Genomic DNA, 27,380 nt, shown 5'->3' on the forward strand with positions numbered 1-27,380 from the left:
TGTTTGCGTGGCAGGATGGCGTTAAAACTGACAAAGCCAGACAACCAAGCTGGGGGGGGGGGGCTCCCCCATTTATAAATCACAAGAGCAATTTTTGAGCTCGCAGATGCAGAAGAATGGTTTTAAAGATTTAAAGGAATTTGTTGTGGAGGAGTTGGCAAGACATGATGAGATTATGAACCAGAATCTTGAAAAATTTAGACAGGAAATTAAAGAGTTGGTTCAACAAAAGTATGATAACCTGAAGCGCTATATTGTAACAGCTTTGAAAAGCTTTTCAGAAGTAATTCTAAAGATGGATAAAGATATCAATTTAGAAATAGAGTCTAAAATGAAGGAAGCTGATTATAAGATTCATAATCTGGATAATAAAATACAAAGAATTGAAAATCATTTGACAATGATTCAAGAAAATAGCTCAGAAGTAGAGTCTAAAATGAAGGAAGCTGATCACAAGACTTACAATGTAGATAATATAAAGCAAAGGATTGAAAATGAAGTTACAATGATGCAATTCAGATCCATGGAATTTGCGATCAGAATGAGGGGAATACAGGAAAATAACAGAGAGGACTTGAGAAAGATGTCTGCTGAAGTTCTGGCTGTGATTTTAAAGATTAGTTTTGAAGAGGTATTCTGTAAGATTGATAAGGTCTACAGAGTAAATTCTTGGGTGGCAAAGCAAAGACAATTGCCTAGAGATGTGGTGATTTATTTTACTGATAAAGGAATAAGAAATGATATTGTGCAAAAGTCTTTTAACTCCACTCTAGAAATGAATGGAATGAAGATCTGGATATATAAAGAGCTGCCGTCCAAGATGTTAAAAGATAGAAAGGACTTTGGATTTTTGGTGACTGAGCTAAAGAAACAAAACATCCCATTTAGGTGGGATGCTCCAGTTGGTATAATATTGAGATATCAAGGAGAAAGATATCAATTAAACACTGTTGAAAAAGCGGAAGAATTTTACTACAAGGTTTTTAAAATGGGCCCAACATCTCCACGTATGTCATCAGTGTCAGGAATACAGGAGGGGGATAAAGAAAAGCAAAATGAACAAGAGATTGAAACTCAGGCTAAGCAGATGGAGATGGAGGTAATGGAAAAACAACAAGTTATAGAGGGCTTTTTGGATGAGCCGCTTTTGGATTCTCCTTCAGAGGCTATAGCTGGATCACCTATAAATATAAGCGAGGCGGCTTTGGATCTCGATTTGATGTCTTATCAAGTTAAAGACCAGCATGTAATTCAATCAGCTGATATACAAGTCCTAGAAAGGCAACCAGGGTGGAGATCTAAACCACAACAAGTTAAGAAAAGAAGAAGCAGGTTCTACAAAACTAAAAAATTTTAAACAAAACAATTCTTTTTTAGCTAACAGATTAATGCCAGTTATTTAAGAGACTATTAAATATAATAAGCGGGATTTATAGAAGGCTGATACATGAAAATATAACTGAGGCAAATTACAGACTTATACTATTTTGAGAAGAATAACAGATCTCTGCAGTGCTGGTGTTTTTGGGATGTGGAAGATGGCCTGTGATTTTTTTTTTTTATTGAAAAAGTTTTCAAATACAAATTTTTCCCCCATTTTTCTCCCCCCCTCCTCCCTAACCCCCCCCTCACCACCCATCCCCCCCTGTGACTTCTTCACAACAAAGATCTAATTCATAACAGATTATATATTATTTTACCATCCCCTTACTCCCTCCTCTAAATACTGACCCTTACTTGCTAATAATATTATTAATATTATTACTTCCCCCTTTTACCATACATTTCAAAATAACATTCTACTATTGTGTAATAACTTCTAATTTAGCATAATATTATTATAACTCCCAATTTAACAATAATCTGCCCTTTTTCTCCTCCCCCATACTTATATCTGTATATTAATACAACATTTCAAAACAACCTTCCACTTTGAAACTATATAATAAATATTACTTTAGCATTTGATCTTTTGTGTATATTAATATAATATTTCAAAGCAGCCTTCCCCATAAATCCTAATTTAACATTTATTCAACTCTATCCATTTCCTCCACTCCCCTAAATATATCACTTAAACATCCCTTTTCTTAAACTAAACAATCAGTAAACTAACCTGTTTCCACCCACTTTCCTACAGAATTAACATGCACAACAATTCTTAATATCTTTAATCCACTGCCCACCCTGCTGAAAAAAAATATATTCCATTATATAAAAAAAAATCAATGACTTTAAATTTATAATCCATATAGTATCTTCTTTGATGTCTCTCCACTGGATTGTTGAGTCCAACATCCATGTTAGGGTAACATAGCATCCTGGTTGCAACAGTTTATTCAAAATCCTCAATCACCGTCTGCCCCCATCAGTAATGAATATCCTCATATATATATATAAAAGAAGAAAACAACCACCCGAGTGACATTATAATTATATTCCATATAATTGTAATTGTGGCTTTCATCAGGATTATTAATTCCCATCATCATAATGGGTAACAACCAGATCTTCTGCGTGCCCCAGCATAGCTCTCTTGCCTTATAGCTCAAAATAGATATAGTATATTTATCAATAAGATGGCCTGTGATTGAGCGGACTGGAACTTTCTATTTTGGACTCTCTGAAAAACGAATTACGTATATGTTGAGCTATAAGGCAAGAGAACTATGGAATCGGGGCATGCAGTTGATCTGGCTGTTACCCTAACGTGGTTGTTGGAATTAATAATCTAGACAAAAGACATTACAGAAGATACCATATGGAATATAAATATAAAGTCACTCGGGGGGGGGGTTATATACAGAAATACTTATTAATGACGGGGGCAGATGGTAATTGAAGATACTGAATACACTGTTGGAAGCAGGACTTGATGTTACCCTAACATGGTCGATGGAATTAACAATCTAGTTGAAAGACATTACAGAAGATACTATATGGAATACAAATTTAAAGTCATTTGAGGGTTTTATGGAAATATCTTTTAGTGATATGGGCAGAAGAATAAAGATATTAAATATATTATGTATGATAGACCTGTAGGAAAGTGGGTGATATAAAATTGATATGGTACAAGGGGATAGGTTAGGTTACTGATTGCTTAGTTTAGGAAAAGGGATGTTATGTTTAGATATTAATATATTTAAAAGAAATATAAGTATCCAGGTGGAGGAAATGGGTAGATTATGAGTAGAATAAATGCCAAATTAGGATCTATTATATAGTTTTTAGCCAAATGCTGTTAAATGTATAGTATACAGGGGATATAATAATAATGTTAGGAAGAAATGTATAGCACATAGGGGGTGGTGTATAAGGGTGGTAAAGTATTAAATAATGTGATATTAATTTGGATTTCATCTTGGAGAAGCCATGGGGGGAGGGGAGGGGGAGGGGGGTTAGGGAGGGGGGGGGAAAGGGGGGGAAATTTGTATTTGAAAAACTTTTTCAATAAAAAAAAAGAAGACTCTAAATTAGAGATCCTAGCTTGCAAAGTATAGTAAGAGGATTATGAGGGTGTAAACTAGTCTTTGCTTGCACTTATGGCATCCTGTTCAAAATGTGCCTTAAATGACTGGTATTGAACTTACTATTAGCAGAGAAACGCTACATGTGTCATTGGTATGACTAAACTGAGAACCTGATTTTCCTTGTCTTCTATCTTACTAACAAACATGATATTAAAACCTTAATAGAGTATGAGGGATGGTGGAAGTATAATTGCTAGGGCCAATCTATTTGTTTATTTAATGGAAGATAATGATTTGGAATGTAAGGGAAGTCAATGATAAACAGTGTGAATTAATTAAGTGAAATGAAATGAATAGGAAAGGTATTTAAATTGTGTGCCTGTAAAACTAAGAGAAAGGAAGACAGAATAGCTCTTAATGAACATGCTGATCCTGTGGGTTAAGAGCTAATGAATTAGAGCCCTGGATACATTTAATTATGAATGAAAGGACTAAATTATATGGCAAAAGGTATGAACTAGAGACTGTTCTGCATGTGCCTGATAGCAGATACCTATAAGTGGGTGGTAACTGCATGTTATGGCTCCAGTAAATTGTCATAAGAGATAGAGTTAGGTTTCAGGGAAAATTGTGCAACATTCTGACTTAATAGAGCTGGGGAATACATTCCATTCCTTGACATGAATGAACAGATGAGAATGAGATGAGGGGCTATTGAAAAAGTGACTGGACCTTTTGGAGACTGAGAAATGAATAAGATTAGCAAACAGTTTAGAAAATATCTGATTAGAAAAAAGCATTTTTTTTAAAAATAAGTGGTTTACATTTACATACTTCTGTAAAGAAATGGATATAAACTTACAATCATGACTGGTTGATAATGGAAGATTGAGAGAATTAGCAAAGGATACAAAGTTAAGTTCTCAAAGAGAGACAGACTGTTTTTTGGTAATATCTTGTGAAAAACGGTAACAGAGGAAAAGCTATGAAAGAAAGTAGAATGATTATAAAAAAGTGGAACTTTAAAACCTATATGGAAAAAATACTTTTTTAACATAATGAATGAAAAATGAATACTGTATAACAAAACAGGCAGCGAACAGACAATGTTATTTTAATGGAAGTAAAAAAAATTGTTTTGAAACAAAGAGTGAATGGAATTAAAAAAAATAAAAGTAATGGAGTGATTTGTGATAAAACTGAAATGAGGGAGTCTTGGAAAGAATATAACAAAGATGTGTATGGGAATGATGATAGTATGTCAAAAGGTAGTGTTGCAATAAATGGCATAAACTTTAGTATCCAAGAAGAAATTGAAGAGCATCTTGAAAAGGCTCAAATAGTGTAACCAGAGGAATATGAAAAACTGGATGTGGTTTGCTGATGGAGTTGCAGTGTGACCGTTTCACTTCTTGAACAAACAGTGCACTTGTACTTGGTTGCTGGAAGAATGTCTTTATTGTTCCCTCAAGCAAAGGAGAACATGGGGGATTGGTTTGTTAAGAATGCTAGCAAGCGTCTGGCAACATTCTGCTTGAAAAGGTTGAAGAAATGACAATGAATTATAATGTTTTGCACAATATAGAGCTGAGGTCTGGTTGACAAATGTGATACAAATGATATATCATAAAGCATGCACAAGAATAAACTGAATGCTTTGCAAATGGTTGCCACTGAGCTGGAAGTAAGACAAAGGTGTCGGATGCTCCCTTGGTTGTTTAAGGTATCTATGAATAACATTATAAGGAATACTTCAGGCAACATCCTGAATTATGGCTTTGAATAACTCCTGAGTTAAGTGGTAATTGTCTTTTCTTTGGAATGCCTTATTGCTTAACTTTTAAGGAAACAAGCAAATGGATGATAGAACAAATCAACCTAGAGTTCTCGCTGGAGGCAGAAATAATATTTTGCATACATTTGTGAAGGCCTTGTTCTCTTGAAAAGTGCACTTGTTGAGAAAGGTGGAAAAAAAAAAGAAAAGGATGATCAGTAGCAAAATAAATGGACTCAATTACAATGGTGAAGGGTGCACCATTTGGGAACCTGAAGCACGCTAGAGAAAGTCTATGCTAAGAGTCACCACCAACTAGATCGCATATAATTAATCACACCTACAGATTTTTCTTCTTGGCTTTTGTTATTTGTCTTCAAAATAATCCTACAAATAATCATTTAAAATTAAGATAGTTGCTAATCCATCCAATGTAGTTTTTATAAAAGTTAAAATAAATCAAAATCTCTTGTTCTTGCTGATATAGCCACATACATTTTCTCTTCTTTCCTTCCTATTAGCATAAGGCAATTTGTTAGAATTTAATTTTGTGAATAAAATAAATAGGAAAGTCTGCAAATTAAGTTATTCATATCAGCAGTTTCTGTGTAAGATCTCCTTTAAATTATCTGAATGTTAGAAAAATCAAAACATTTTGCACAAATTAGTTTCAGTAGAAATAAGTATGTGAGAGTAGGTACTTTTAATTTGCATTACAAATCCCTTTGTGAAAAATATTTGTGATGGAAAGAATATACAAATGCTTTAAATAAATTAATATGTAAATTTAATCATCATATGGTATATTAGAAATTCAATCATTTTGTTTTAAATAATGTTTACCTAGCGATAATGTGCAGGTTAAACTAACATGTTTGTGATTATAAAAGTGCTAAATTTATGCAGCGTTCTATAATTATTTTCCAACTTGTTATAAAATGGAAAACACCTGGAACAGTTTATTTTTCTTACAGGCTTCTAACTGTAAAAGAACAAAGGGAAGGAGAATAAAACAGAATCAGTGTGAAATTATTTCTCCTCATTATTCATTCAAAGCAGAAGACCCAGTGTTAGTGTTCACTTAAGGATAAAGGTAAAGGTTCCCCTCGCACATATGTGCTAGTGGTTCCCAACTCTAGGGGCAGTGCTCATCTGTTTCAAAGCCGAAGAGCCAGCACTGTCCGAAGACGTCTCCGTGGTCATGTGGCTGGCATGACTAAATGCCAAAGGTGCACGGAGCACTGTTACCTTCCCACCAAAGGTGGTCCCTATTTTTCTACTTGCATTTTTTACGTGCTTTTGAACTGCTAGGTTGGCAAATAACAGGAGCTCAACCCATCACGCTGCACTAGGGATTCGAACTGCTGAACTGCCAACCTTTCGATCGACAAACTCAGCGTCTTAGCCACTGAGCCACTGCGTCCCTATTCTTAAGGATATAACTATCCAATTCAACACATTTATTGGTTTCTATACTGAACCAAGTTTGGGCAGGAAGCTATATAGTCACTATTGTCTTAACTGCATGTTTTCTATAAACACAAGGTTGAAGGTGAAGACAGTTTATGCCACATGATTCACCTACTCTTTTTTCCCCCAAATTTCTACACAATGGGTGACAGATGACAGCAGGTTTTAACTTGAATATCTGCTAAAGTAAATTATGGTCAAAAAGCAGTATTTTACACATCATACATTTCTTTGGAATTTGCCTAGCCTAGATTAGGTATTTTTATATTCCACTGATTATAGTTAAAGGTTAAACATAGGGATACCTTTGTCTGAACGGAAACAATTAATATTTTAGCTATTTCAAATTGATTTTGCTTGAATGACAACATGTACCTGTCACAGATATGAAATTCCTCACCTCTCCCGTCCACCCAACCCCCCCCCCTTTTTTTTTTTTCTATTTCTTTTCAGATTCCTGGCTCTGGTTGTCTGTTCTGCTGAATTACCCCCCCTACTTTCCTTTCACTTATCAAGTCCATATGTACAATAAGTCTCCTTCTACCTTCCTTTTTCTTCTCACAATTCAGATTGGCCCAGTTAATAACAAGCCAACATTCTTAGATCTAGATGAACTCAGTTAAGGTGAATTAGTCAAGGATTCTTAAAACCAAATAAAATCAGCCATTCATTTTCTGTGACAGATAATCATTTTGTGCTGCTGTACTTTGGATTTTTGATACTAATTAAAATCAATTTAATAAAGTACTTTAAAAGGTATGAACGACATCATATACAATATAAGCATATAAGTAACTGCCAATGGCTGGACAGATTTCCTTATTGTGCATAAGTGACATTTAGAAATTAAACTACTGCAAGTTAGACACTTTGTTCCAGACAACAGAGTCTTTATATAGGGTGTAAATGCTTATGCTTATATATTGAACTGGGCAATATGAACAATGTAGGGATCTTTCTGATGACCTGGTTGCACTGCTGGATTCCTACCTGAACTTCTGAATCTGATTTCTGGATTGGTGCCACAGTCGCTTTGCTGTTTGGTGTTAGGAGCTCAATACAGGGAGAGTTCAGGAGTTCATGGCTTTGATAGGGCTGATGGTAGTGGTGGTAGTGGTAATGGAGAACATGTGTTGTTTCATGGTATCAACAGTATGATATCATTCAATTCTAAATTGCTACCCAACCTATGCAGGACGTTGTCAATGTCTCATCCCAGTGTCTGAAAAATGTTGAGGCCTAAATAGGCTAAAGCAAGCAAGGTGGAGCTGTAGTTTGTACACTAAAATGCTTCATCATCTCTAATGTTATCTCTTGACAAGATGGCACAGAAATAGGTCCGGAATGCAAAGTTCTTCCTGGACATGTAACTTCTGCTAAATGGGCAAACTGAGACTATGGCCAAGGGCCCTTTGCCTAGCTCCCACTGCTGCCTCAGTTCTGGCCATATTTGGTGCAGAAGCACCTCGCAATAACTTATGCCTTCACAAATTCTCATTTGGATTACTGCAATCTGCTTACAAGGCAGTAGAAGATCACTCAGATACTACAATTAATGTAAAAGGCAGAGACACACTGGCTGATTCTCATTGCCATGAATAACTCATGCCAGCTATAGGACTATCATCCACTTTTCATTGGCTTCTGAGTGCAATTAGAGTTTGGTCTGAATCTATTAAATCCTACTGGATTTAGGTACTTTCAGGAAGTGCCTTCTGGAGACAGAGGAAAACCATCTAATCTGTTAACAAGATATAAAGTGGGTTTATCATGATCAGACTTGCTCTCCTTTTGTTGTTTTTCTGGAAGTTACTATAAATACAACGTTTCCAAAGCATTTGGAAAGAGATGGGATCCCATCTATGTTTAGTGTTTAGGATATTGTGCGGTTCCACTATACTTCATCCATATGACACAGACATTTATTTTTTTATTTTATTTCTTACTGCATTGCTGTGGATATTTAATATTATTATTAAACTGAATAAATTGTGGTGATGTTAAAAGAATTAATAAATAATTAACGTGTCTGCCTCCGTGTATACACATACACACACATATATACATACAGTATATACATATATATGTATGTAGGTCTTTGGTTATTTGGGTCTTCTCCCACGTAAAATTGGAAGTGTCTTGGCGACGTTTCGACGAAGTCTCATTCGTCATCTTCAGGCTGGTGTTCTCGGCTTCGTGCTCCTGGAAGCACGAAGCCGAGAACACCAGCCTGAAGATGACGAATGAGACTTCGTCGAAACGTCGCCAAGACACTTCCAATTTTACGTGGGAGAAGACCCGAATAACCAAAGACCTACATACAAACACCCGCGAAAACCTGAGAAAACAAATATATATATGTATGTATATATGTGTGTATGTATGTGCATATATATATATATATATATATATATGTATGTATGTATATGTATATATTTTTACTCATACCTGCCACTCATGTATGTATGAGATAAAATAATTTTTCTTACGTCAATGTGGGAATTTTTTTTCTTGTATGAAAAGAGCCTAGATCACGAACTCAATTCTTTCCAAAATTTTTAAATAAGGAAGTGCAGCCCTTAAAATGGACTGTTAGACTACTCTTATAAGATTTCCCAATGAATTTAATTCATCTAAACCTTTATAGATATGTCTAAAGCTCTGTTTTTGAATGCTTTGGCTTTTCTATGTCCAAGACACACAGTGAGAAAAGCTGGAAGTGGTGATGGTGTAGAATGAATATAGGAAATAGGTGAGAAATACATGTTGATCATAAATCTGAAATTAAAATCATATTCCATGTAATTATGAAATAAAACAAAAAGTGGATGTAATCACACAGTTGATTTTAAACAGCTGAAGCATTAAGTGGCATATAATGATTGACCAAGACAAGTTTTGTTCAGCTAAAAAATATTGTCTGTACCTAGCTCTTCTTCTGGCGTGCCAGGAAAACTGATCCCCGTCTTGAGGAGGTCACCACCGTCTTCCTCTGAAAAGAAAGAAAAAGGTCAAGAATATAGATATTTTCAAGACTCACAATTAGGGGATAATACACTTTCAAAAAAACAACAACAGTATCTCTTAAATAGTTTGATGGGGCATTCTGGGAGTTGAAGTCCATACATCTTAAAGTTGCTGAGGTTGAAGAAACAGTGGTGTTTTTTTTTGTTTCAGTCTTCATTTTCCTACTTAAAACTGTGAATGTTTTCCTAATATCCCTTCCTAATATGGGTAGTCCTCAAATTATGACCTGCTGCTTAGCAATTGTTCAAAGTTACAACAAACCTCAAAAAAGCTATTTATGATCCAGATTTGATGTTCCGATGGCTGGTCCCCACCAGTGCAGTCACATGGTTGCATTTTGGGCAATCGGCAACTGGTCTACATTTAAGGCCATTTGCAACATCCTCTGGTCATGTGACTGTAATTTATGATTCCCCCCCCCGAAAATGGTATTTCCAGCAAAAAAACAGATCCTAGCAATCAATGGGTTTATTTAACGACTGCAACATTCATGTAACAACCACAGTATTCGCTTTATAACCATCATGCTTGCGAAAAACCACTGCAAAAAATGATGCAAAATCGGGCATGGTCACACGATTACCTTAATGGCTGACATAGTTTACAACCAGAATTGCAGGTTTACTTATGGTCGTAAGTTGAGGACTACCTGTTCTTCATTATGTCAATTACTTTAACACAAATACAAATTTTGAACTGGTTATCTAGGCTTCCCCCTGCTTCAATAATTCCAGTTTTATTTTATTTACAGAACAATTTTTTTTAAAAAAATATTTATTGCATTAACTAACAGTCTGTTTTACCTGGATTTTTCATCATTTATAAGTTTCATCAAATAAAAAGATGCCTTTTTTTAATTCTGATAACTTATATTTTTTCAACTATGAATATTCTTAGTCACCCAGGTCATGGTTGTCCCAAAGGTGCTTTTTCAAAGGCAACTGGACTTTCTTTGTTTTTCCTTGAAGATGTTTTGCTTCTCATCCAAGAGAAGCTTCTTGTGAAAAAGTACCTTTGGGACAATTAATTTTAGTATTATGATCTTCACCTAATTTATTTCAGTTATTATAATTTTAGATGAGAATATAAATATAAAGAACTTTCTGTAAGATTTCAATCCAATGCTTCCATTTTTACAGATTATATATTCAAGATTAAAGTTATGATAATGAAATTTATTCTCAAACTTGAGATCTTTTGGTTTATGAGCTCCACAGTCTCCAGATAACATGAAAACCTAGGGACATTAGGTTGGGGAAGATTACTCATCTAAATCTCTTTTTTTTTTTTCTTTAAGCAGTTAGCTAGTTTTAAATAATATGTACCCTGTTTCCCTGAAAATAAGACTTTCCCAGGTAATAAACCCAATTGGGCTTTTGAGCACATGCACTAAAAATACCCTCCCTGAAAATAAGCCCTCCCCAAAAATATTTAAATGCATGCACAGCTGGTCCCCACCATTTCCTCTGGTTAGGGTTAGGAGACAGAGCTGGAAATCAAGTAAGATGGCAAGAGGATCCCCATCTTGCTCCACATGCCCCAAAATAATAAGACCTCCTCAAAAATAAGGCCAAGTGCTTATTTTGGGGTTCAAAAAAATATAATACAGAGTCTTATTTTCGGGAAAACATGATACAAGAACAAATGCTACTTCATATAGATTTGATACTAGCTAAGACCGATTCTAAAGGTCTCAGCTAGCATACTTAAGACAGCAACAGTAGGAAAGATTGTGCCAAACTTGTGCAAAGTTGAAAAGTTTTCAGAGAAAAAGATTTGACTTTTTCTATATAAAACTGTTCAATTCACTGTACACCATAAATTGTGTAACTACCTGGAAATCAGACTAACATGTTAATATAATGAATTTTCTAAGAAGTGACAGGTATGTATATTTAAATAAAATCTATTTGGAGAGGCCCTGGACAATTACAATTAAATGCAAACACAAATCAGACAGTTTCCATAGAGATGAGTGCATGTGCTTGTCTACATGTTATACTGAAAGAATCTCTAAATTTATTTCCTCATGTAAATTACAACAATAACAGAAAGATGCCATAAAGAAAGTGGACTTTTAAAATAGTGCTAAACTGAAGTAAAGGAAAAAGAGTTTTGTTTTGTTTTTTAAAAAATGGAGAAATGCAATGTGATAGAGGCCTAGTGCCATGGATTGACTACTTTAGCCTCTCTTCTCTCTTTTTAAAATGAGAACAAAAAGTAAATAACCTCACAGGGACCCTCTTCAACAAATGTAATGAAGACTTCACAGTTTCCTTAACAATAACAATTGTTAAAAGGAAAACATATTTTATATTTATTGCAATAAAAATAGGCCCAGTTTCCCTTGGCCAACAAACATATCAAATTCCATTCTATTTAATGAATGGTTATGGTTAGTACATGCAAGCTCCCAAAATGCACATAGGCTTTTACTTAAGCCATTAAAATAATTTTTTTAAAGAGAATCATTACACTGAAAGAAAAAGTACAGCTGTTTGCTTTGCTGTAATGTAAGATTTAAATAAAAGGAACGGGTAATTTTACTGGTCTTTTCAGTAATTGTGCTTTTCACAGACCATTGCACTCTAGAATGTTTTCCTATTATTCCTATTTGGACATTATCGTGATTATTTTTATCATGTGCCCACAATAAACCAAAGCAGGGGCGGATTTCAAAACCCATCACTACCGGCTTGCTCGCGCACACACGTGGCACTTCTACACATGTGCAGACGCTTCAGCACATGCGCAGAAGCGTCTGGGTGGGTGGGCGGAGCCTCCCACAGCTGCTGCTACCGGTTCGCCCAATCCGGGGCGAACCGTTAGCAACCCCCCACTGAACCAGAGGGATTAAGTATTTTTTTCTCTCATTTTTTTTAAAAAACAACCTTCTCCGATGTTCTATTGTAATCTGAACTATTTTTTTCTACATCACCCATTAACTGCTGAATAATAATAATATTAATATTAATATTAATATTAATATTAATAATAATAATAATAATAATAATAATAATAATAATAATAATAATAATAATAATTTTATTTCTATACCGCCCTTCTCCCGAAGGACTCAGGGCGGTGTACAGCCAATTTAAAAACACAAGACACAACAATGATTAAAAATTAAAATAATTAAATAGATTTGGCTGATTTAAAACCCCAAAAATTTAAAATACCCCAATTTAAAATTATTATGTTGATAGCCCGGCCTGGCGGAACAACAGGGTTTTCAATGCGCAGCGAAACACCCGGAGGTCAGAGATCTTACGATTTCCAGGGGCAGTTCATTCCACAGGGCTGGGGCTCCCACAGAGAAGGCCCTCCCCCTGGGTGTCGCCAGCCGACATAACTTGGCTGATGGCACCCTGAGGAGACCCTCTCTGTGGGAGCGGACTGGTCGGTGGGAGGCTATTGGTGGCAGAAGACGGTCTTGAAGGTACCCGGGTCCTATGCCATGGAGCGCTTTAAAGGTGGAAGATCAGATTAACTCAAGAGACCACTATAAACAACTTTCTGCTTCTTTACGTCCCAAAAGTAAAATAGAAAGATGGTTTCTTTCTTTATTTTTTTTACTTCCCAAGAGTGAAAATGTCGAGGTTATACCTTAAGGAACTCATGGTTGTAGTCAGCTGTTAACCAAAAAAAAAAAAAATTCAGATTGGTTGACTTTCAATCCATACATAGAGTTACAAATGGAAGTTTTCCACTGACATTACCCTGGGGCCTTAGCATTTTGTCCCTGGGAGAGCAGAAAGGCCCTAACTTTGGATTTGCTAATCACCACAACAATTACTTTACAGACTACAGTACAAAAAAAAAAGTCAGACTTCAGTTTCAATGCAGTCCCTCTACTAATTTATCAAAGGCTGGGTTTCCTCTCCCAAGCAACTTAAAGAGAAGAAAGTCAAACAAGAGGTCTCTTTGCAAGGAAAAAATAGAGGAAAAATAACCTCAAACCAGGGGTGAAATGCTCCCAGTTCGGACCGGATCTCCCGATCTGGTAGCGATGGTGGTGGGTGGTTTGGAGAACCGGTAGCAAAAATCCCTGTGTCCCCCTCCCCCATGCCCAGCTGAGCTGCAAGATCATCAGAGACTTTTTTTTTTACTTTTAAAAGCATTTTTTCTACAACCTCTTCCAATGAAAAAATGCTTTTAAAAGTAAAAAAAAAAAAAGCCTCTGATGATCGCGCGGCTCAGCTAGGGTCATCAGAGGCTTTTCAAAGCATTTTTTTCTGCAACCTCTTGGCTGAAGAGGTGGTAAAAAAATGCTTTGAAAAGTCTCTGACTTTTCAAAGTCAGAGACTTTTCATTTACTAAATGAAAAGTCAGATATTTAGTAAAAAATACTTGTCTGCTGATCAGGCAACTCAGCTGGGATCATCAGAGAGGCTTTTAAAAAAATACCTCTTTGCTAATCAGGCAACTCAGCTGGGATTGTCAGAGAGGTATTTTTTAAAAAGCCTCTCTGACAATCCCAGCTGAGTTGCCTGATCAGCAGAGGCTTTTCAAAGCATTAGAAAAAATGCTTTGAAAAGTTAAAAAAAAAATTGGCCACACCCACTCAGTCACATTTCCCCCTCCCCCCACCAAGCCACACCCACAGAACCATTAGTAACAAATTTTACATTTCACCCCTGCCTCAAACACAATATGAGTCTATGTCTCCATCTTCATGAAATGGCTTTTGTGGCAAATTTTCTCTTTCACACAGAAAGTTCAAAAACGGTTTCCAAATAACCACTAAACTATTTACATTCTTGTCTGTAATTAATATTGAATTAGATTCTCAAGAACTGGAATTTGCCCTATCAAGCCTACTATTTGGCAAAGAGAATTATCTGCGTAGAAGGAAGGAAATTTGCACTCCTGATATTAAAGAATACATTCAAGAACTGTGTCATTAATCTTCTGCCTAATCCAAGGTTGGGCAACTATGGTTCCTTTACAACATGTGGACTTCAACTCCCAGAATTCCTGAGCCAGCTGGACTTCAACTCCTAGCATGGCTGGCTCAGGAATTCTGGAAATTGAAGTACATAGGTCCTAAAGGGACCTTAGTTGCTCACCCCTGGCCTAATCAATCTTTCTTGAAGTCACATTATTGCAATGGCCAAAGTTCATCCACTATGTGTCAAATCTTGTTCATAATTTTTATATACTGAAATTACCTTAGTTTTATTGCAAATCTTTTGATAGTTACATGCAAAAATGCCTTAGTATAGAATTTCATTTTAACCTGTCAGCGCTATTGAGATTAGAAAAAGTGATGGTTGGTGCACTTTTTAAATAACAGCGTGATTGTCCTCCATTTTAGTTACTGCCAATTTCACGTGGTTGTGTTATTCTCTATGAATATTGGTATTTTTTTTAAAAAAATTGATTTATATGCCGCCCTTCTCCAGAGATTCAGGGCAGCTTACAATGCGTTAAGCAATAGCCTTCATACTTTTGTATATTTTTACAAAGTCAGCTTATTGCCCCCACAAACTGGGTCCTCAATTTACCTACCTTAGAAAGGATGGAAGGCTGAGTCAACCTTGAGCCTGGCAAGATTCGAACTTACTAATTGCAGACAGCTGGAGTTAAATTACAATGCATTAGTCTGCTGAGCTATCCAGGCTCTAACACTCTATTAAGTGTTCCTAGATATTCTCTTAAACTGATATTATTTATCTTCTGAATATATACATGTGTATATATGACTCTGTGTCTGTGTGTTTTCTTCATCTTCCAATATTTTATTCAAAGAAAAATATGCTTATATGCAATTTTATTGTCAATTAAATTCTGCATATAAAGATAAGTAATGTGTTCTGAGTATAACTGAATGTTAGATATTACTGCTAATCATTGCCTTTATCCTGCTAAAGTAAATTGAACATCTTCCTTGTCTTGCTATGAGCATTCTAAACCTATGGTAATTTAGGAAACAATATAGAGCAGGAACACTTACACAGCTGGTAAAACATTCCTGTATACCTGTAGCATGTCAGCAATGGCACAATTTAATGCTATTACTTTAAAAGCATAATTTCTGTCTACAGTATATTTTAGTCTGTTTATTTGAGGACAGTTAAATAGGCCACAATTTATTGAAAACAGGATTCACAAGCCTTCAAAGCACCACTTTTCGTTTACTAAATGCCAGTCAAATTTAATTCCACTCATACAAAGTTTTATGACACACTGGGAAGCTTTATACGCTACTACAGTGTAACAGAAAAGTAATTTGAGTGATCCCTTTATTTTATATCTAACAAAAACAGGAAAGTATTACTATTTTGATAAATAATCTAATGACATGTCATTTGCACTGAACATAATGATTTCCATTTGATTTCATCCAATTTCAAAACTAATTTTCTTATTGCTGCTGTTGCAGTAACTAAAAATCAACTATGCTGTATCAAACCATGGATGTTTATCTTACACCAATGCTCCTATTAAATAATCTGCTTTTTCTCACTATGTTTAAAAGCTCTCTGCTGTGATTCAGGTGATACTCAATTGTTACTAACAAAAATCAAGCAGTTGAAAAAGTGAGAAAGGTGAAGAAGAATTGGACTATACCAGAGGTGTCAAACTCGCGGCCTGTTGGACGGATGCGTCACATGCTGGCCCTGCCCCCATCCGGTTTAGTGAAGGGGAAAAAAGTCCCAATATGTCATGTGACGCTGCTGTGACGACGTGACTTTGACACCCCTGGACTATAAGCTATGCAGAAGAAAGTGCTTTAATAGAAAGTCACATAATATTATCTAGGAATGGTTAAGTTCCATACAAACATTCAGTCATGTTCATTCTTTTGATAATCAAACACTGATTTTTGACATGTGTTCATTTTCAGAGTGTTTTTTTTTTGTAGTACTACTCATACATTATGTAGGACATAGGGGAATAACTAAAGGCTGGTTGTAGATTTTCTCTGATTTATCCCTTTTCTTTTTATAATAATGCAGGAAGAAACTCCATGCAATTTCAACTTGTTTGTATTATTTCACATACCCCCATTTATATTATCACACTCTTAAAAAGTTGTTTAAACAAGAAATGTGGAACAATGTTGAAGGGAGACTCTTCTGAATTTCTTACAATTCTTGTAGCAGCCTTGGAATGAAACTTCTTACATTTGAGGAAAAGGGAAGATTCCCATACACACCCCTCCCCACTAACCTATAAGCTATAACAAAAATCCTTGTGCCACCAGATAGATGCAAATAATGTCCTAAATCATGGCAAAATATTAATCAAAAGCACTTCAACAGCTATGCTGAGAAAACTACACAATGTGATTTTCTGTGAAGGAGTTTTGCTCCTGTATTTTTCTCTAATTCCAAGGAACTTAAAACTGTTTTCAGAAATACAGAAATATACTTTTTGTATATTTAAATGGATAAATACTTCTTTTAACTTTAATTGGTGACATGAGTGACTTCTGTGTCATCTTCAGGCATTTTATTAACAATCTTGAGGAGGGCATTAGGTAGGCCTCTATGTACCCATTCATTCTAGAATAATATAACCACTGTTTACAGACAAAATAACCGGACTGCATTATTTTTGCTTGCATGGCAAGGCCCCTCCCCCCACCCCCAGAAAAAAAATATATGGTGGAATCCTTTCCAGAAAAGAATAAAACCATTTGAAGTGGCAGACTAGAAATGTTTTATAGATTTCATTACACTTCCATAGCCTTTCATTTCTCAGCTATTGTTCGGAGCCTTCTCTGTCATTCTGTCTTTCCTCTATGAGGCCTTGCAAAAGCATCTTGGAAATAGAATGAGTATCAAGTGATGCAACAGTTGCCATGGAGAAGCTGTGAAGTTTTCTTTATATTGCACTGAATGTCAGAGAACAGCAAAACAGCAGAACACAGTAGTTGTACAACTTGCTAGCAAATAAGCAACTGCCAGTCAGAGACTGCAATCATGGTAATTAAAAAAATAAGAGTAAATGCTCTTCACTTTTTAGAGGTATTCTTTGCAATTATTTCCAGAATTAAAGCCTAGGGAGCGGAATTTCTAAAATATGAACTGAAACATGCAATACTCAAAGATGCATATTAAGTTTAAGCAACATTATTTTTCTGCTATCACAAAAGTTATTCAGTAAATATCTACAGGAGGAAAGTGGTCCTTTTCGTTGCAGGATTTAAATCTCTAGCTCACAAAGCATCTCTTGTGCTTTGCTAATAATTCCCTAATCAAACACATAGAAATATACACAGAGACAACTAAATAGTTAACCAGATGAGCTTCAACTGTTTTCTGTAATGATAACGTTACAGTCGACAGAGAGTCTTAAGAAATAGAAAGGCATACATAATTATGAATAATTTATAGCCCAAGAACAAGTAATACATCAGTTCTTATGAAAAGTCAACTTGGTATTTGACATTTCTTAGGGCTAGAGTTGTTAAATGTTATGTATGGGTGCTACCACTCTCATAAACTCCATAGATGGCATTCATGAAACTTTAAATTTATTTAAAAAATTAAATAGCTGAAACATTGCAAGACTGACAAATCTTGCAAGATTTCAATAATGTATTTAATTATTTTATGTATTATTTAACCTGACTTTATTCCTTTTATAAATAAATCAAGGCAGCGAACATACCTAATACCGTTTCCTCCTCCCCCCCAATAACAAACCTATGAGGTAAATTGGGCAGAGAGACTGAGTGATTAGCCCAAAGTCATTCAGCTGCCTTTCATGCCTAAGATAGGGCTAGAACTCACAGTCCCCTGCCTTCTAGCCTGGTGCCTTAACCACTAGACCAAAAATAGCTTGAAAAAGATGGGAACATGGAAACCTCATAAGAATTCAGATGCATAGATTATCATGTAATTTCATGTAATTTCAACATCATGTAATTTCAAAATCATGTAATTTCAACAATCTTCAAAGATTTCAGCATTCATATCTGAAATCAGTGAGGTTGGGAGTAAGATCAAAATATTTCACCATTTTGAAAATTTTCAATCACCTCCTCATTCTGATCATTTGCTTCCTTGAGCATTAAAAGATTGCAGACTTTTGTCTGAAAGGGAACAATAAATATTAGGACATCCTGCCGAATCATTCAATGAAGTTGTCTACTTTTAAAATATAAAGAAATTAATAGTAGTAATGGTATGTTCTGTTCTCACATGACAAGAATTTTATGACCTACATTCAGAAGAAAAATTACCAGAGAGTGTTTTCCACATTTTTAACTGATCTCTCTTAGGTATCAGGAATAAAAACTGTTTGAAATGGCCTGTTAAATTGACCTGTTCAATTAGAGAAAAGGTAGTATCTACCTTTATTGGTGATTGGAACCCCCTTGCATAAAAAAAGAAAAAAAAATGAACTTACGATTCATGGTTTTAATGATTAGATATAATAGATTACAGAAAGAAGAAAGTCATGATGTAACTTTAGGGAGAGGTTAAAATATATTTGTAATTACAACTGTTGTGTATATACATACACACACAATTTTGAGAGATCATAAGAATCAGTGTATTGATCTCATTTGCTAAATTAGTGTTGTTTGAAGACTACATGGCTGCTAAAATGAAGTTAATGATATAACAGCTAATATTAACTGCTCTAAAATTGACTATATATAACATCATTTTAGAATGCTATATTATATATATATATATATATATTAAGATTATAATTTTAAATCTTCAGTCTACTGTAACTATGAACATTTGGTAGCCTTATTAATGAAAATAATTTGCATAGATTATTGTTCCTGTTATTAAAAGTATATTATTGCATTGGCTTTTGAGATAATGTTAAAGAAATGAAAACAGCGATAGAAGCCAAAATGTGCTAAAACAGATACCCAATGCTCACTGCTTTGCTTGAAAGTTGCCATTAGTTCTTGCCAAATAGACATTTAATTAAATTACACTGCAAATTAAAGCTCAAAAGAATCTGCAAACTTTTTTTATATATATTCTGCCTCTTTCTGTAATTTAAGAGCATGCATCATTAATCATGTTTGTGTTAATCTCACATACTTTTAAGTCAGATAACTCACATATATGAAATCTTATAACTCTGTTATTTCACTTGGAGGTTACAAAACATAGACTTCAGGACTTATTTAAGCTGCAATGTAAGAAAAATATTGTTTAAAAAAATGAAACCCAGTTCTAGGTCCTGCTTAAATGGTAATGATGAAAAGAATGATGTGTCAGCAGTGGAAATAACATTATGTGTGAGTTGATATTCTTTGATGTACAACATGCCAATTGCAATGCCTTTCTTAAGATGTTTTACAATATTAAATTTCTGGGCTTTCTATTAACAAAGCTAGCTGTGTGGTTCAGAATTCCCTTTTCCATTACAGAAAATGGCCTCTAGGAATCACCACATTTTATGGTATTATTTATGCACTGCCTTTACGTTTACAGTACTAATATAGAATTAAACATATTTGAGAACCACTTTGCTGAAATGTTTAAGGCACCAGTCTAGAAACTGGGAGATCATGTGTTCTAGTCTCCTTTTAGGCAAAAAGCCAACTGGTGTCCTTGGGCTAGCCATACCCTCTCAGCCCTAGGAATGAGGCAATGGCAAACCACTTCTGAAAACCTTGCCAAGAGAATTGCAGATATTAATCTAGGCAATCATCAGAAGTCATAACTTTCTTTAAAGGCACAATAAATAAATAAATAAATAAATAAATATATTATTTTATATATTTATAATATATAATGTGTATATGTGTGCAGGAAAGAGGAAGGGTCAGGTGATGGGGAACTCTGTGGACATGAATTTAAAATGAAGTATTTCAGGATCAGTGAATTTAAAAAAGGTACAGTATTGCTACAGACCTTGGTACCCCGAAAGATAGTTATTTCTGGGCTTGTTATGTGTTCTAAATCCTTGTTAATTTCAATCATAATTTGTTGAAAAGCTAAAGTGGTCTTGTTTACATATAACGCTAAAATATAAATCATGCATTATAAATCACAGTAATAATATCATTCTAAATCTAAAGTATACAAATCACATTATGGCTTGTTATGATGTGGGAATCCAGCTTTCTACTCTTACTTGGATCTGCTTCTATTCTCCACTGGGATAGCTGAATTGCTATATTGGGGATTTTCAAAAGTCCTCTGGCGATCAGGAACTTCTTTAGGTGTCAAGATTTCCATAAATTTTCATGAAACTTTCTTCATGAGTTCTGCATCATTACCTCATCTTTTTGTGTTGTTTTTTTCATAGTGACATTGTGGCTTCTAATAATAATGTCTCTGAGGCAGAGATGGCCTTTTTATGGTCTGCTTCTGCAATACACAGCAGTTTTTCATTTAAGTCCCAGAACGTTCCTTTACACAACCCAAAAAAAGATCTTAACTATAATTATTTTTTCACTATCACATTTTTTCTACCAACGGGACAACTTTAGGAAAATAAAAGCTTCATCTAACAGATAAAAAGGAAACACATCATTTTTCTAATAACTCAGACTTCAACCTTACAAAAAGTTATTTCAAAGTAGTCCCATTTAAGAAAAAAAGACATTTTAAAAATACTATACTGAGCTAATAATCAGAGGAAAACAAAATCAGGACTGTAAAATGTTGATATTGGAACCAATATGGCGTGTTCTTGAAGAAATATCACCCTCCCAACCCATCTGACCTGGACATCCAAGTCCATTTGTTTTATAATAGCAATAGCACTTAGACTTATATACCACTTCATAGTGCTTTATAGTAATTTCTAACAGGCTTATAGAGTCAGCATATTGCCCCCAACAATTTGGGTCGTCATTTTACCAACCCCTGAAGGATGGAAGGCTGAGTCAACCTTGAGCCAGTGAAGATCAAACTTCTGACAGTGGGCAGTTAACCTGCAATACTGCAATAAGCAAGGTTGTGGGGTTTTTTTGCTACTCACTCTACATTCATACAGAAGGCCAATATATTATTTTAATCCTTATCAAACAAGCCACAATGGTGGTATTTCATACATCACACAAAGCTATAAGCAAACAAACTACAGTATACCCTGTTTTCCCAAAATAAGACATTCCCTGATAATAAGTCCAAATGGGCTTTTGAGCGTATGGCAATAAGGCCAAGCACTTATTTCAGGGTTCAAAAAAATATAAGACAGGTCTTATTTTCAGGGAAAGACAGTAGTTTTCTGTGATGTACAAATTGTCAATTTATTAATATTTAAAGAGTTCATTGTATGTCACCCAAACCTTTAAGCAGTTAATAATTCCATCATGAAATAAAAACTACAAAAAAGAAAAGAAAAAAGAAAAGAATATATCAAAATATTAGAATATAAAATTTAAAAAAATATCAAAGTCATGCGCTTCAGTACCAAATTCATTATCAATGTAGGAATTGTGGACAATGCTTAGAAACCACAATGTCACTATGAAAAAAAATCAACATAAAAAGATGAGTTAATGATGCAGAGCTCATGAAGAAAGTTTCAATATATGGTAATCTTTTAGTTTCTGGAAATCTTGACACCTAAAGAAGTTCCTGATCACCAGAGGACTTTTGAAAATCCCCAATATTTGGTCCCTAAATGTCTATTCAGTCTATGCTGACTTGATTGTACACAATCCATCCATAAACTGCATACAATTTTTAAAATATATTTTCAGATATAAACAAAGTGATTAGGATTACTAGATCTGAACTGCCAAGATCTAGATTGTGGCAGCAAAGAATAAGAGTTTTCAGTATCAGTTTGCTGCTATCCACTAGTCTTCCAAATTTTTGCAGTCCAGATCTGATTGATGATTATGTGACATGTAGTCATTTTTTACTCCTAGCAACCACTTAAAGAGATTTCCTCCATGATGGCCTATCCCTAGACTGATCTTTCAGGTCTCCCAATGGTGCACTTATCACTGCTATAACTGAGTATGTCCACTTTGCTGCTGCCTGTCCTCTCCTCTTTCCTAGCCCAGATCTGGCAGCCCTCAAATTTCTCAAACACACTTTCTGCATAAACACCTGTATCTTCTAGCTTTCCTTTCCCCCAATTTGCTATAAGAAATCAGCTTTCACTGGCTTTGTAATTGCACTCTTGCACTTTTTCTTCGAATCAAGGCAACAATGAGCCCATTCTTTACATGAGGACATGCAGTCAATTCAGATGGGGGTGTGTGGGGGGGGGGGGCTAGATCACAATGTTGAGATCTTCCCTATCTCTGAAACAGCAGTTTGGCTGTGAGATATAATTAACTTTTATTTATCTCACTCTAAACCATATTGGCCCTCTATCTTCATGCCCAACATATTGATGCTATTCCCCAGCATATCAGCTATGATGAACATAATTATTCCATTCCATTGGATTCATACAATACACCAGGAAGGTGCATTTTTGCTTGGGTGAATGTCTATGGAGATTCTCAATCATCCAGGTCATGGTTGTCCCAAAAGTGGGGTTTTTTTTTCCCCACAAGTCAACTGGATTTTCTTGGCTTTTATTTTTCTTGAAAATGCTTTGCTTCTCATCCAAGAAGCTTCTTCAGTTAGCTTGGGTGCATTCAACTGCCATAAGACAGCCCTGAAGGAGTGTAGAGCTTAGGACGAGGCAGAAGCATGTCTCAAGAGCCGAGTTGCCTCTCTCATTTTGATGCTATCTAATAGTGATCTGGATTTAATTTCTATCCAAGTCAAATAACCCCTTAGATAGGACAGCTAAAGCAGCAATAACTAAATCCACTTTGAAGGAAGTAGCCAAGGACCTGTTCCAGAGAAAGAAGCTTTTACTACAAGCTGGCAACCCTATTGAAAATAAGTATTTGTTTTCTATTTCTGTCCCGAATAACTTCTGTATCCTGGAAGATATTATTCTAGAGGGCTCTCCCCTCAAGAGATCACACATTTATTTCCCCCTTTCTGTCCTTCCGCCAGCTGATGCCCTGCCAGCCTTCTTCCACCATCAGCACTCGGGCAGGCAAGCTGCTTGTTCAGCCATATAACTGCTTGGCCCAAATTCTCTCTTTAATCATCAGCAGCTGGGAGGCAGGCAGGCGCTTGCTTTTGGTTCCTTTTGCCAGAGGCTTGGCTGAGCAATTGGCATTTCTTAAAAAGATATTTCCTGTCGCAGGGGAGTCTCTCTCTCTCTCTCTCTCTCTCTCTCTCTCTCTCTCTCTCTCTCTCTCTCTCTCTCTCTCTGTGTGTGTGTGTGTGTGTGTGTGTGTGTAGAACAAACAGTTCAGTCAGCGTGGCAATTTTGTGTGCTGATCAGTAATTCTCTCTCTCTCCCTCTCCCTCTCTCTCTCTCTCTCTCACACACACACACTTTAAAAAAACTGGTACATCGCAGAGCTTACAGAATAAATGTATTTCATTAATGACTATTTCATTTCTCTAATATATGTAAATCATATCCAATATTTTTATTATGGTCTGTGACAAGCCTTTACAATGTAATAGTAACATATACCATCAATTTAGCCATTGTCTATCCACTGCAGAGGAAGGCCTCTATTCACATGTTTCCAACCAATACGGTCCTCGGCTTTCTTTTCCCAATTGGGCCTGCAATACTTGTCGTCGATCCATCTTGTTTTAGGTCTCTTCTTGCCTATGTGACCCACCCATTTCCATTTCAATTCTTTTACTCTCTTGATGATATCCTACACCTTCGTTTGTTCTCTAATCCATGTGCAGGTCTTTCTATCTTGTCTTGTAATGCCGAACATGTATCTTTCCATGGCTCTTTGTGCCACTCGTAGCTCTTGTATCGATTGTGAGGTTAGTGTCCATGTTTTAGCAGCATACGTTAGAGCAGGTAGCACACACTGATCAAAAACTATTCTCTTCAGCCATAGGGGGAGGTTGTTCTTGAAAATTATGTTTAGTTTGCCGAATGCCTGCCAATCACATTTAACACACCATTCAATTTCTTTTATTGTATCACCTTCCATTGTGATCCATAGGCAAGATACACATAGCGGTCTAGTACGTCTAGTTCTTCTCAGGTATATATTTTCTTTCTTTCTTTGGTGAATTTATTAAACAAAATTTGGCTCTTTTCAGTTTTACTTTTAAGCCAAATAGTTCTTCTGCTTTCTGCAGCTCTTGTATGTGTCTTTGTAGCTCTTGGTCTTGTTAGAAGAGTACAACATCAACTGCAATTCTTAAGTGATTCAAATAGGCGCCATTGATTTTTATTCCATCTTTTGCCCAGTCTAGTTTGCAAAATACTTCTTCAAGGCAAGCTGAGAAAAGGATAGTGATATTGTATGTATGTATGTATGTATGTATGTATGTATGTATGTATGTATATATTTATAAATTATAGTAATAACTTTATAAATTAATTATTAATTTATAATTTATATAATTTATAACCTAATGGGTCCTGGGAAATAATTCATTTAATTATTAATTATTTAATAATTTATTTAGGGCAGGGAAATATGTAATAGGATAATAAAACAGCATGTCTAATTAAAAATTTGTGCTCAGATATATGACTTAGTGAAAAAAAATTGGCCAACGGATGTGTAAGTGTAGGTAGGTAGAAACTGGATGGGTTGACAGGCTGATTATGTTTACCAGATGGTAGGATTCTGACAAGCAGGAGTTCCTATTCAGGGTAACAGCCCACTTCCTACCTTCTGAAGGAATACAGCATTCCCCCTTTACAGGATTTTCTCTGGAGCTGTGGAAAGTGGAAAGTAATTGACTCAACTGTAGAAGACCTCTAGTCTGAACAGTGCCACAAGAACACAGGGTAAAGTAATTATTTAAATGTTCGTCAGAGTATTCAAAGCAACATGGCCCAGCTGGAATATTGTATGTCGGAAAACAATATTGCCGATAATTTCAACAAAGCGCAGGGTGCAATCAAACATAAGATGTGTTGCGAAAGCTATGGCTTGAGAATATAAACCGGTATATATTGACCTGTCCAAAGGGGAGTATGTTAGGATATGGTGCATGCCTAACAGGTTGTCCAGGCAATATATAAGCTAACATGATGAATATGTATTCTATGACTTTAAGAAGTACTGCTGAGTCATTGTAATGCTGAGTCATTGTATCCTGATTGGATAAGCTCTGTAGTAACTGTATTTAAGGAGAGCTTGAATGTAGTCATTGTGGACATGCCACCATCGTGACCTGTTATCAGCGTGAACTTGCTACTATTTATTACCTACTGCTGTTTTGTAATTTCTACTTGATCTCTTACATGGTCTAATGTGATCATGGTTTATTTATTCTGTTTCTATTTATATTGTTCCTGTTTGATCCTTTTACTACAAACTGGTAAGAAGTATTTTGTATCTGTGGACTGATTATGACTGGCTAAGACTTGGATTGATCAAAGACTATGAGATTGTTTTTCACTACAAAGTAAAAATTTTGATAAACCAGTTTATATGTATTTTATTCATTATTGCTCTCAGCACCGTTTCCATGTGCTCTATGCTCTGCTGATTGTTAACACAACCAGTGTTATGCTTAACAGTAATCCCACTTCCTGGACTGTTGCAGCTGATACACATGGAAAGACTCTGATTCCTCTTCATCTGAAGAAAATAGTTTATGCCTATCCCACCAGATATGGCAGAATGGATATCTTCTGGGTCCCTTCAATGAAGCAATGTCACCTAATGGGTCCTGGGAAGCATGCCTTCCCTATCATGGAACAGCATCCCCCTGGAGATAGGGACTACACTGACACTGCTGGTCTTCCAGAAGTCTGTGAAGATTTGGCCTTTCCCTCAGACTCTGGGGCTAGGATGTTAAGGGTGCTCCAACCTGACTGGGTGCAATATGTGGCTATAGAAATTTTCATGTTAGTTGTTTTCTTTTAATGGATTTTGATATTTGTTTGCCATCCAGAATTATGCAAATTAGATGGGCATCTGTATAAAGCTGCCTAATAAATAAGGAAATGAATAACCACTAGATGGCAGTAGAGCGTAACAAAATCTGATGCAGAATACTCTCCTTTTTGACATCTAGTGTTTGTCTGGATTTTTACAACCCATACTTAGCAATCCTCTTATTGCTTTGTCAGTTCAGCAGGGCGATAAAACTTTGAAAGAAAGTTTTTCTGAAAAAAAAAAGTATTTAAAAAAGCTTTCCAAACCTTCAATCTATGTTGCATACAAAGTAGCATGCAAAAATAATAGTCTTCAAAGCTCTGGCTCAAATTCTCTCTCTCTCTCTCTCTCTCTCTCTCTCTCTCCCTCCCTCCCGCTTTGTAAATATGTTACCCTCTACTTGCCCTGTGAGCTTCATGTATCTCCTCAAGCATTAATGAATTTTTGTTAACAGCTTTTCTTTAATAAAAGATTAGTTATAATGCATAAGTCAGCAAAACAAAGTAGCAACTTATTAGTCAAAGACTGAATAAATTTAAAGAGATCCCACTCATAAGCTATCCATTTTCTGTCTAACACATCATTTGCTGAAAAACTACTGCATACTGCTTAATGAGCTTATTCTACACATTGCTTGCAACTCATAGATTTTGTTGGCAAAAGTAACAAATTTTAATGAGTAAGCTTATTTTTTAAAAAACTTTTTTTTCAAAATAGGAAATTTAATCAGAAGTGAAGATCCAATAAATTTGGAAATTAATCCAAACGGGTGTACTTTGTTTCTGCATAAACTTGC

General features: G+C 35.5%; 1 protein-coding gene across 1 annotated transcript in view; it reads right to left on the reverse strand.

The window, feature by feature from the left end:
• Positions 1 to 27,380, reverse strand: part of DLGAP2 (DLG associated protein 2) — a 384,074-nt gene that overhangs the window by 93,005 nt on the left and 263,689 nt on the right. Inside the window, exon 4 of the mRNA XM_070954968.1 lies at positions 9,644 to 9,709. The gene's annotated coding sequence lies outside the window, so the exon portion shown is untranslated. The remainder of the gene's footprint in view (positions 1 to 9,643; positions 9,710 to 27,380) is intronic.

This window comes from Pituophis catenifer, unplaced genomic scaffold (assembly GCF_029215685.1).
Source record: "Pituophis catenifer annectens isolate HBS135680 unplaced genomic scaffold, rPitCat1.0.hap2 SCAF_1, whole genome shotgun sequence".
NCBI lineage: Eukaryota > Metazoa > Chordata > Lepidosauria > Squamata > Colubridae > Pituophis > Pituophis catenifer.